We start from the raw sequence: 9,936 nt of genomic DNA, 5'->3' as shown, positions 1-9,936 counted from the left end.
TGCAGAACTGGTAGCAGAAAGTTTGAGTAGTTTGGAGAACCAGCGAATACCACCTCAGGCTAGCCCATCGCCCGGTCGCCGCACCCGGCATAGCACACCGTGTGGCTCCTCGCTTGCGTTAACAGCATCCAAAGTCTCGACAACCGATTCATCTTTACAACCGGCGCAGTGTTCTGGGTCCTGTGATTTTCCCCCGTTTTGTGACCTCCCGAAAACCGAGGTCAACGGGGATGCCAAATTCACGGAACAACAGGGTTACTACAACTCCACAACGGCACTGACGCACCTAAGAATGGTGGCAAGAAAGCCTATAAAAGGGAACAAAGCCCGCTCGGCAAATGTCTCGCTTAGCAAACAGCGCTTAATTGTGGTTGTAAGTCAAGGACCACCTGTATCTAAGAACACTATTGCAGTAAAGCTTGGTGATGTGAAGACTGGCGGACTTCAACTCCCAGAATTCCCCAACCTGTTCTGACCTCACAGAGCATGAAGCCAATAAATTCCTTTTATTGAATTTACAGTGAATTCCTCTCCAGCAAAGTCCCAGCCAACAATCTCTCAAGATATTGCACAATTACTGACCCTTATCAGGCCTGGAGAGTTGCCAGGCCGATACCTTTCAGATGCCACACTGTAGCAGACAATACTGGGCAAGAATGCAGGAACAGGTCTTCTTCACCTAAAGGAACAAACTGTCTCCTGCAAAAGCCCCCTCCCCTTTTGTTCCTCTTTTAATCCCTACGGCTTTACTCCCAAGTCGACCCTTGCTCCTCAGCTGTTTCCTTTCTTCTGGCAGCTCTGTGCATGCGCACACTGGAACAGGCTCCAGCTGTTCTTCTGCCTCACTGATGTCTGACTCTAAAGGCAGCTGATAACTGTCGGACGGCCCTAGCCCCATCTCTGCCTCTTGTTCCTCAGCTGTTCCCTTCTTCTGGCAGCTCTGTGCATGAGCACACTGGGAACAGGCTCCAGCTGTTCTTCTCCACTGATCTCCAGCTCTGAAGCCAGCTGATAACTGTCAGACGGCCCTGGCCCCATCTCTGCCTCTGATGCAGAGCACTTGTCTGAGCCTTCCTCATCCTCCAGGACTGGCTCAGGCTCCTCCCCAACCTCCTCACTGTCCAAGTCTGCCGCCAGTGTGCCACAACACCTGCCAGCTCTTCTTCCACTTTGCCGAACTTGAGATATATTATGGCTTCTACCGTACATTCTCATCGTCTATTAGGAAAGTTAACCGATCCACACACAAAAATGCGAAAAAATAGCCTAACCACGTTTGTTCTCATCTTATCCGTGTTGAATTCTGGTAAAACCATGGCTGGCTGGGGAATTCTGGATGTTGACGTGGGCAGGGGTCTCCCAAAGAAGACCCTGGTAATCTCCGGCCCTGGATGTAGATACTTTGTGGACATGATCACAACAGAAGCGGAGGCCATGTTTGCAATTTAGCACAGGGAGGCCTACCTCACAAGGTGCTTGTCAAGGAAACATCACGGCCATGAAACATTCTCAAGTCTCCCCCGGGAAGCTGATAAAATATATTTTCATTAGCACAGATCCGTCCTTTGTTTGGCCCTGACTCTCAACAGGAGAGGAAGCACAATAAGTTAAAAGTTGCCATGCTGTAAAATCGGCATTAAAAAAAAAAAAAAGATTACCAGAGTCTTTCCGTATTGTTTCCCAAAAAATATGACCTACTCTGACAGTAAGGGCTAGCTTGATTTTTTTACACATACATCCCAAATAAGCCCTAATGAAGATCCCACCTACTGGAATGGATACCCAGACAACAGGATGTTTATGAAGCACTAAGAAAAGTAGCCTGTTTTCCTGAAAATACGACCTACCGTGTAAGTAAGTCTTAGCTTGATTTATTACACGTAAGCCCAATATAAGCCCTACCCCCAAAATAAGCCCTAATGAAGATCCCACCCACTCGAATGGATACCCAGACAACAGGATGTTTATGAAGCACTAAGAAAAGTAGCCTGTTTTCCTGAAAATATGACCTACCGTGTAAGTAAATCTTAGCTTGATTTATTACACGTGAGCCCAATATAAGCCCTACCCCCAAAATAAGCCCTAATGAAGATCCCACTCACTCGAATGGATACCCAGACAACAGGATGTTTATGAAGGACTAAGAAAGGTAGCCTGTTTCCCTGAAAATATGACCTACCCTGAAAGTAAGGCCTAGCTTGATTTTTTTACACGCAATATAACCCCTACCCCCCAAAATCAGCCCTAATGAAGATCCACTCCAGAATGGACAGGTAAATTAAACTAGTGTGGGGATTTGGGGGGAGAGAGTGGAGCTGCCCTACTACTTACCTTTGGACAGGTGTAGCCAGGCCTTTCACCCCCCAACACCTGCCTGGCCAGCCCATTTCTTCGGCAGCCGGCAAAGCTTTCCTGAAGGCCTCTGTGGCTGATAACAAAGCTCCGGATCGATCCAGAGTTATCGGCTGTTATCGGCTGCAGAAGCCTTCAAGAAAGCCTTGCCGGCCACAGAATAATGACTTCTGGAAGGAGGCCGGGGGCGATGCGTGTAAGTGAGGTTAGTCCATGGAGGACATCCTGCCCAAAATAAGACCTGGTGCCTTTTTGGGTGGCCAACAATAAAACAAAATAAGACAGGGTCTTATTTTGGGGAAAACACAGGTTGTTGGCATGCTTAAAAATTATAAAAAGGGAAATTTTTCCCCCATGTCCAGAATGAAGCAGGATTCGGCCTTGGGTGGGATGGGGTACCACCAGGAAATCCTGGGCAGGAGTCTAGTGGTGGTATTCTACCGGTTCAGCCCGGTTCACGTGAACCAGTAGTAAAAAATGCTACCATTCGGCTGAACTGGTAATAAAAAGAACAGCTACTGGTTTGCCTGAATCAGTATTTCTTTTTTTCCCTTTTCCTCCTATTAACCAGCTATTCCAGTGACCAGCTGTTCCGATGAGCAGCTGTTCCGGTGACCAGCTGTTCTGACGACCAGCTGTTCCAATGATCAGCTGTTCAGACAAGCAGCTGTTCAGACAAGCAGCTGTTCCGACAAGCAGCTGTTCCGACGATCAGCTGTTTTGAAAAGCAGCTGTTCCGATGATCAGCTGTTCAGACAAGCAGCTGTTCTGACAAGCAGCTGTTCCGACGATCAGCTGTTTTGAAAAGCAGCTGTTCCGATGATCAGCTGTTCAGACAAGCAGCTGTTCTGACAAGCAGCTGTTCCGACGAGCAGCTGTTTTGAAAAGCAGCTGTTCCGATGATCAGCTGTTCAGACAAGCAGCTGTTCTGACAAGCAGCTGTTCCGACGAGCAGCTGTTCTGATGATCAGCTGTGCCAGGATCACCCTCACTGTCTTACTACTTCACCCAGAAGGCTTCCCCGAGGCCCAGGAGGCGAAAAGGGGCACGTGGAGGGGGTGCTACAAAAAGCCACACCCATTACAGAATACGGATTAACAGAGTTGGAAGGGACCTTGTCCCCTCATCTAGTCCAAACCCCTGTCCAAAGCAAGAGACCCCCACACCATTTCTGATATCGATGGAAAGACAACCCCTCCAAATTGAGGAATTCATGAAGGGACAGTCTCCATCTTGGCCTTTTTGCCCTCCTTCCTTCTTGTGCTCATCCGTGAGTTTTGTTTTGTTTTGTTTCTTACAACAGGTAGAACGTTGCATCAAACTCTGAGGAAGTTTTAAGCAAGACTGCGGGAAAATCCCTCTGAATATCCCTGCTTTGGGGAGGAAGGACGAAGTAAAGAGCCCAGAACTCCGGAAGGTCTGGACAAAAAGCCGGCTGGGTGACTTTGGGTCAATCACCAGGAGACTGGGAGTTGTAGTCCCACCTTAGGCACAGACGCTGATTGGGTGTTTTTGGGCCTATCACTAGGAGACTGGGAGTTATAGTCTCACCATAGATGTGAAAGCTGGCTGGGTGACTTTGGATCAAACACCAGGAAATGGTGAGTTCTAGTTCTGCCTTAGGTATCAAAGTCAGCTGGGTGTCTTTGGGCCAATCACCAGGAGACGGGGAGTTCTAGTCCCACTATCATCACAAAAGCCAGTTGGGTGACTTTGGGCCAGTCGCTCCCTCTCTGCCCAATCCACCTCACAGGGTTGTTGTAGTGGGGAAAATAGGATGAGGAAAGACGCCTATGTATTGTTGTCACCTTGAGTTGACTTATAAAGTAGTGAAGACAGGAGAGAAAAATGACAAAAAAATAAAAATAAATAAAACAAAAACAGACTAACAATCACTTTACTTTCAACTTGCACGTCCCTCCCTTTTAGGACAACTCCCAATTTACACCCCAGGCTTTCCCCAGGGCGCATACTTAGCGTGCAAGATTTCAAGGCATGCCCCGCCCCGTTTTCCACACAGCTGCCCCCTCTTGGCCCCACCTCGGGGCCATGCGCCCCCCCATCAACATCGTCCCTGTCACCCCCAAGCCCATCGTCCCCGTCCCCGTACAGATACCTCTCAGCAGGGCAGAGCGAAGGCTACACGTGTCGATGGGCTGCGTGGAAAAGGTTGCATGAGGGTGGAGGTCATGAGTGGGGGAGGGGCAGCACGCAACGCACCAAGCCATGCCCTGTCATGCTCACACATGCATGCAGAGAGGAGACAGAGCCGCTGCAGGCACATAGACTTATGAGGGACACACATACACCCCGTCTGGGGTTTTTTTTTTTTGCTCGCAGACATTTCATGAACCAACGAGGTAACAACATCCGTGCAGGAGGGAGTGCGGTGTTAATTCTCTTTTACAAAGGTAGTCCTCGACATACGACACACACCCCCACCAACTGAGCCCCCAAAATGCATGTGGTTAAAGAGACAGACACGGCTGGAGTGGGAGTTTTCCCACCACATTTGTTTAAGGGGATTCCTGCCATCGCTAAATGAGTCCCATGGCCATTAAGTGAAGCAGACTTTGCTTGTCAGAAGGTTGCCTGACACCCCCCACACGTGACCATCATAGGGGATTGCCTGACACACACCCCCCGATGCGACCATCATAAATGTGAGCTGGTTGTCAAGGATCCGAACGTAAATTGTGTGGCCGTGGTGAGCGTCGTAAGTGTGAAACACGGTCATAAGCATTTTTTTCCCCCAGAGATGTTGTAACTTTGCATGGTCCACTAGATCAGTGGTGGGATTACAATCCTTGAACAACCGGTTCTCCGCCTGTCATGAATTCTCCCAACAACCGGGTCTCTCAAACCGCTGCGAACCGGCTGAATCCCATTGCTGCACTAGATGAACTATTGTAAGTTGAGGGCCTTACGAACCTATGCTATGCACAGCCATTTCCCCTGGCACGTGAGAGCTCACCCAGGAGAGCCGCTGCCCGACAGCTGATTGTCGGGTACCTGGTGCGCATGCGTGTGGGAGGGTCGTGCGTGCATGCGCAGACGCATGGCACACGGTGGAGGAATTGCGCATGTGCAAAGATGCATGGTACATGGCTGGGGAAATTGCACACACATGCGCAGAGATTCATGGCACGTGGCTGGGGGAATCATGCGTGCATGTGCAGAGATGCACGGCACACGGTGGAGGGTCATGCACACATGTGCAGAGATACATGGCCCGCGGTGGGGGAAATCATGCGTGCATGCGCAGAGATGCATGGCACGTGGCGCAGGAATCGTGCACACAGGTGCAGAGATGCACGGCACAATGGGATTGCATGCACCTGTGTGTGCGGGGGTGGGGGTGGGGGCCAGCACGCATTGCCTTCTGGGTCCTGGCACGCGAGCGTGAGCGCACAAGCGCACGCACAATTATGAGCGAGGGAGCTGAAAAAGGTTTGCCACCACAGATATAGAGTAACTCCTCTTGACAGTACATGTGGGGTGTGTGTGAGATTTTGGTCTCGGTAGTTAGTTATGCCATGAGTTGTTAGGTTGGTCTAGAAGACCTCTAATGGTCCCTTCCAACTCGATTCTCCTGTAACAGGTCACCCTCGACTTACGGCCACAAATGGAGCCCCACATTGCTGGAGTTAAGAGAGACATTTGTTGAAGTGCCCCCGATTTTACCACTGTTGTTAAGTGAATCTGGCTCGACGGTCCAAAGGCCTGACGGTCACAAAAGGGGGAATCACATGCCCTTGGGACCCTGCGGCCATCGTAAGTGTTGAATTTTGTTCGCATGACAACAGGGAGGGCTGCAAAGGTTGTCACTCTGGAAAACTGTCCCAAGCCGCATTTATCAGGGCTGTGGGTTCAAATGGTCACTAAAACGAAGTTGTTGTAAGTCGAGGTATTAAGGTACGGCTGTATTGTTTTTCACTTGATTGTTTGCCTGGTGTTCATCCCTGCTTATCTATGTCCCCAACTTCATTGAGTGATCATTCAAAGTTACAACGGCCGTGAGAAAAATGACTTACAGCCAGTCCTCACATTTATGACTATTGCACATCCCCATGGTCATGTGATAAAAATTTAGCCGCTTAGCAAACAGCATGTTATTTGCAGCCTCTGAAGTCATCGATCACCATTTGCAACATCCCAGTGGGCGTCCAGCAAAGAAAGCCAATGAGGGGAAGGCCGATTCACTTAACAACAGATCAAAATCCGGGCGCTTGTTGACCGGCATGTATTTATGATGTGGTGCAGCGGCCTAGAGGTGGAGCTCTCGCTTCACAATCCGGAGTGAGTTCGATCCTAACTAGAGACAGATATTTCTCTCTCTCTGGGCACAATGAGAATAATATCTGCCGAACAAAACTCCACCCTGGCGACAGGAAAGGCATCTGGCCATTAAAACACTCAGTATTTATGATGTGATGCAGTGGCCTAGTGGAGCTCTCGCCTCACAATCTGGAGGCTGTGAGTTCGATCCTAGCTAGAGGCAGATATTTCTTTTTCTCTGGGCATGATGAGAATAATATCTGCCGAACAAAACTCCACCCTGGTGACAGGAAAGGCATCCAGCCATTAAAACACTCAGTTGCCCAGACTTCACCCCGCAAGGGATTATTACAAGAAGAGGATGATGGATTTATGACAGTTGCGATGTCCCAGGTCATGCAATTGCCGGTTGTGACCCTTGACAACCAGTTTCTGATAAGCAAAAGTTCAACTGGTTCATTTAATGACCATGTGCTTCACTTAACAAACTGTAATGATTTGCTTTGTGGCTGTGGCAAAACCTCGTAAAATCAAGGCGGGCTCACTGAAATGACTGTCTTGCTTAGCAACGGAAATTCTGGTCCCAATTGGGGTCGAGAATTGCCAAGAGTCTGTTGGAGAGGACTGTGCCTGGATCGATTTGTTTCTTCTGGGCTTTTGCACTGTCTCTTTTGAATGGCGTGTAAATGTGGTTTATATCTATGTGTTTGTCGATGGTTAACTTGATGAGTAATTTCTACTGATGGCTAATTTTCCTGACTAAATTATGCTTAATTCCCTCATATTTTTGGATTTAGCTTGGCCAGAGAGGCTTACAGTTGTGCCCTGCAAGTTGTGTGCCCATCTGCCCCACACATAGTGGCAGTTGCAACCCCTACGTTATATGCTCGAGTGGTGTGCAAACATGGGTTCTCTCTATGTGTAGTTGATGGCAAATTTGAAGACCTTTCAAGAATTCCCTAACAGTTTTTTGGGGATTTAGCTTTGTCAAGGATGCTCACAGATTCCCAGTTGTAATGATGGTTGAGTTTGTCCATGGGTTGTGACATTAAGGTATTTTCATTGTGTCTACTGACTGGTAATTGGTGTACATGGATGCGCTCTGTTTGTCTTCTGCCTGCCTGTCCGACATAGTGGCAATTACCGTCCCTACAATGTATATTCTAGGGCTTTATTGTCTGTTTTGAATGGTGTGTAAACATAGAATCTCCCTATGTGTCAGTGGATGGCAGATTTGAATGCCAACCTTTTAAGAATTCTCTAGCAATTTTGGATTTAGCTTGTCCCAGGGCCTCCCGCTTAATCCCTATGTTCTAGGGCAGCAGTTGCCATGTGAGAAAATTTTGATGGGTCCCAGAGAAATCTCACCCCCAGAGCACCCCCCAGCAATTAAAGCAATTAATCCAGGATGCACAGAAACACAACGCTTCCTGCCCACTCACTCTTTGCCCGGTAAACTTGCCTGCTAAATTGCTATTTTTCCTTTTTCCGACCATCAGCTGTTCTTCTGTGCCGGGAGATTTAGATTAGCTAGGAAGCAGGAAACGGTTGGATTTCTTGCTTTCTAGCTAGTCTTTAGATCTTCAGCTCTGCTTTTAAGCAGAGCCGAACCTCCCTTAGGACTGAAGGTTCTATTATTCCGTGCAGACTCACAGCAAGCAAATTTGAGAGACTGAGGTAGCCGATGGCAGATAGATAGATCACTGAATGGTTCTGTGAGCAACTCAGTCCGCCTGCCTGCTTTGCCTGATTTTGGATAAAAATTGCTTTTTTTAAAATAAAAAATTCAATATTTAAATTACACGGTGTGTTGTGAGTTAATTTTGTGAGTTTGCTTGCTAGCAAATTTTATGAGTTTGCTTGAAAGCAAATTTTATGTGACAGACTGAGCTAGCCGATGGCAGAGAGATCTCTGAATGAATCTGATTCTGTGAGCAACTCAATCTGCCTGCCTGCTTTGCCTCTTCTTTTGGGTAAAAATTGCTACTTTTTATTTAAAAAAATCAATATTTATATAATATTTACATACAAGCCATGCCCAGCCAGTCACATGACTACCATGCCACACCCACAAGTTAGGCCACACCCGCAGAACCGGTTAGTGGTCCCTGGGATTTAAAATTATGAGTTTGGTGGTCCCCGAGGTCCCATAGGTTGGCGACCCCTGCTCTAGGGCTTTATTGTCTCTTTTGAATGGTGGGTAAACATGGAATCTCTCTACGTGTCAGTGGATGACAAATTTGAATGCCAACCTTTTAAGAATTCTCTAGAATTTTTGAGTTTAGCTTCTCCTAGGGCCTCCTGCTTAATCCGTATGTTCTAGGGTTTTATTGTCTCTTTTGAATGATGTGTAAACATGGAATCTCTCTATGTGTCCCTGATGGCAAATGTGTTTCAATGACCTAACGTTCTTGGATTTAGTGTGGGTTAGGAATGTCACACATTCCCAGTTGAAATAATGGTTGAGTTTGTCCATGGGTTGTGAGATTAAGGAGTTTTCATTGTGACTTCTGACTGCTAGTTGTAGCTCATGGTTGGGCTCTGCTAGTTGTCTGCCTGCCTGTCCCACATGGGTGGTGGTTACAGTCCCTACATTGTATGTTTTAGGCCAGTGGTGGCTAACCTTTTTGGGCTCCTGTGCCAAAAATTGTGTGTGCGCTCACGCTTGCGTGCCAGCACCCAGAAGGTAATGCGTGCGCCCCCCATGTCCGCTGCGCATGCCCCCTTACCTGCACTACATGCCTCCCAGCTGATTTTCGGCCTCCCAGAGCCTCAAAGGAAGCCTTCACAGGCCGAAAAATGGACCTGTTTGGTCACTTCCGGTATTTCCAGAAATACCAGAAGTGACAAAACGGGCCTGTTTTTCGGCCTCCCAAGGCTGCAGAAGCTTCCCTCGAGCCTCTGGGAGGCCAAAAGCGGCCTCAAACGGGCCGAAAATCAGCTGGCACATGCATGTGCATTGCAGGTAAGTTTGGCTGGGGCTTGTCTGCCTGCACAAATGGCTCTGTGTACCATAAGTTCGCCATCACTGTTCTAGGCTTTATTGTCTCTTTTGAATGGTGTGTAAACAGGGATTTTCTCTATGTGTTAGTGGATGGCAAACTTGAACGTTTCAGGAATTCTCTAGCATTTTGGGATTTAGTTTCGCTTAGGCTCTCCTGATTGAGTAGGAGGTGGACTAGAAGACCTCCAAGGCCCCTTCCAGCTTCTATTCTGATTGATTGATGTGGTCTAGGGCAAGGCCTCCTGCTCCAAGAGGCTGTGCCAATGTGACAAGTCTCACAAAGACTCACTTCTGGCGGAGTT

Source organism: Pseudonaja textilis, chromosome Z, assembly GCF_049901715.1.
Source record: "Pseudonaja textilis isolate UNSWEBS1 chromosome Z, rPseTex1.2, whole genome shotgun sequence".
Lineage (NCBI taxonomy): Eukaryota > Metazoa > Chordata > Lepidosauria > Squamata > Elapidae > Pseudonaja > Pseudonaja textilis.
The sequence above is the reverse complement of the archived record's forward strand: the minus strand, read 5'-3'. Positions refer to the sequence as shown.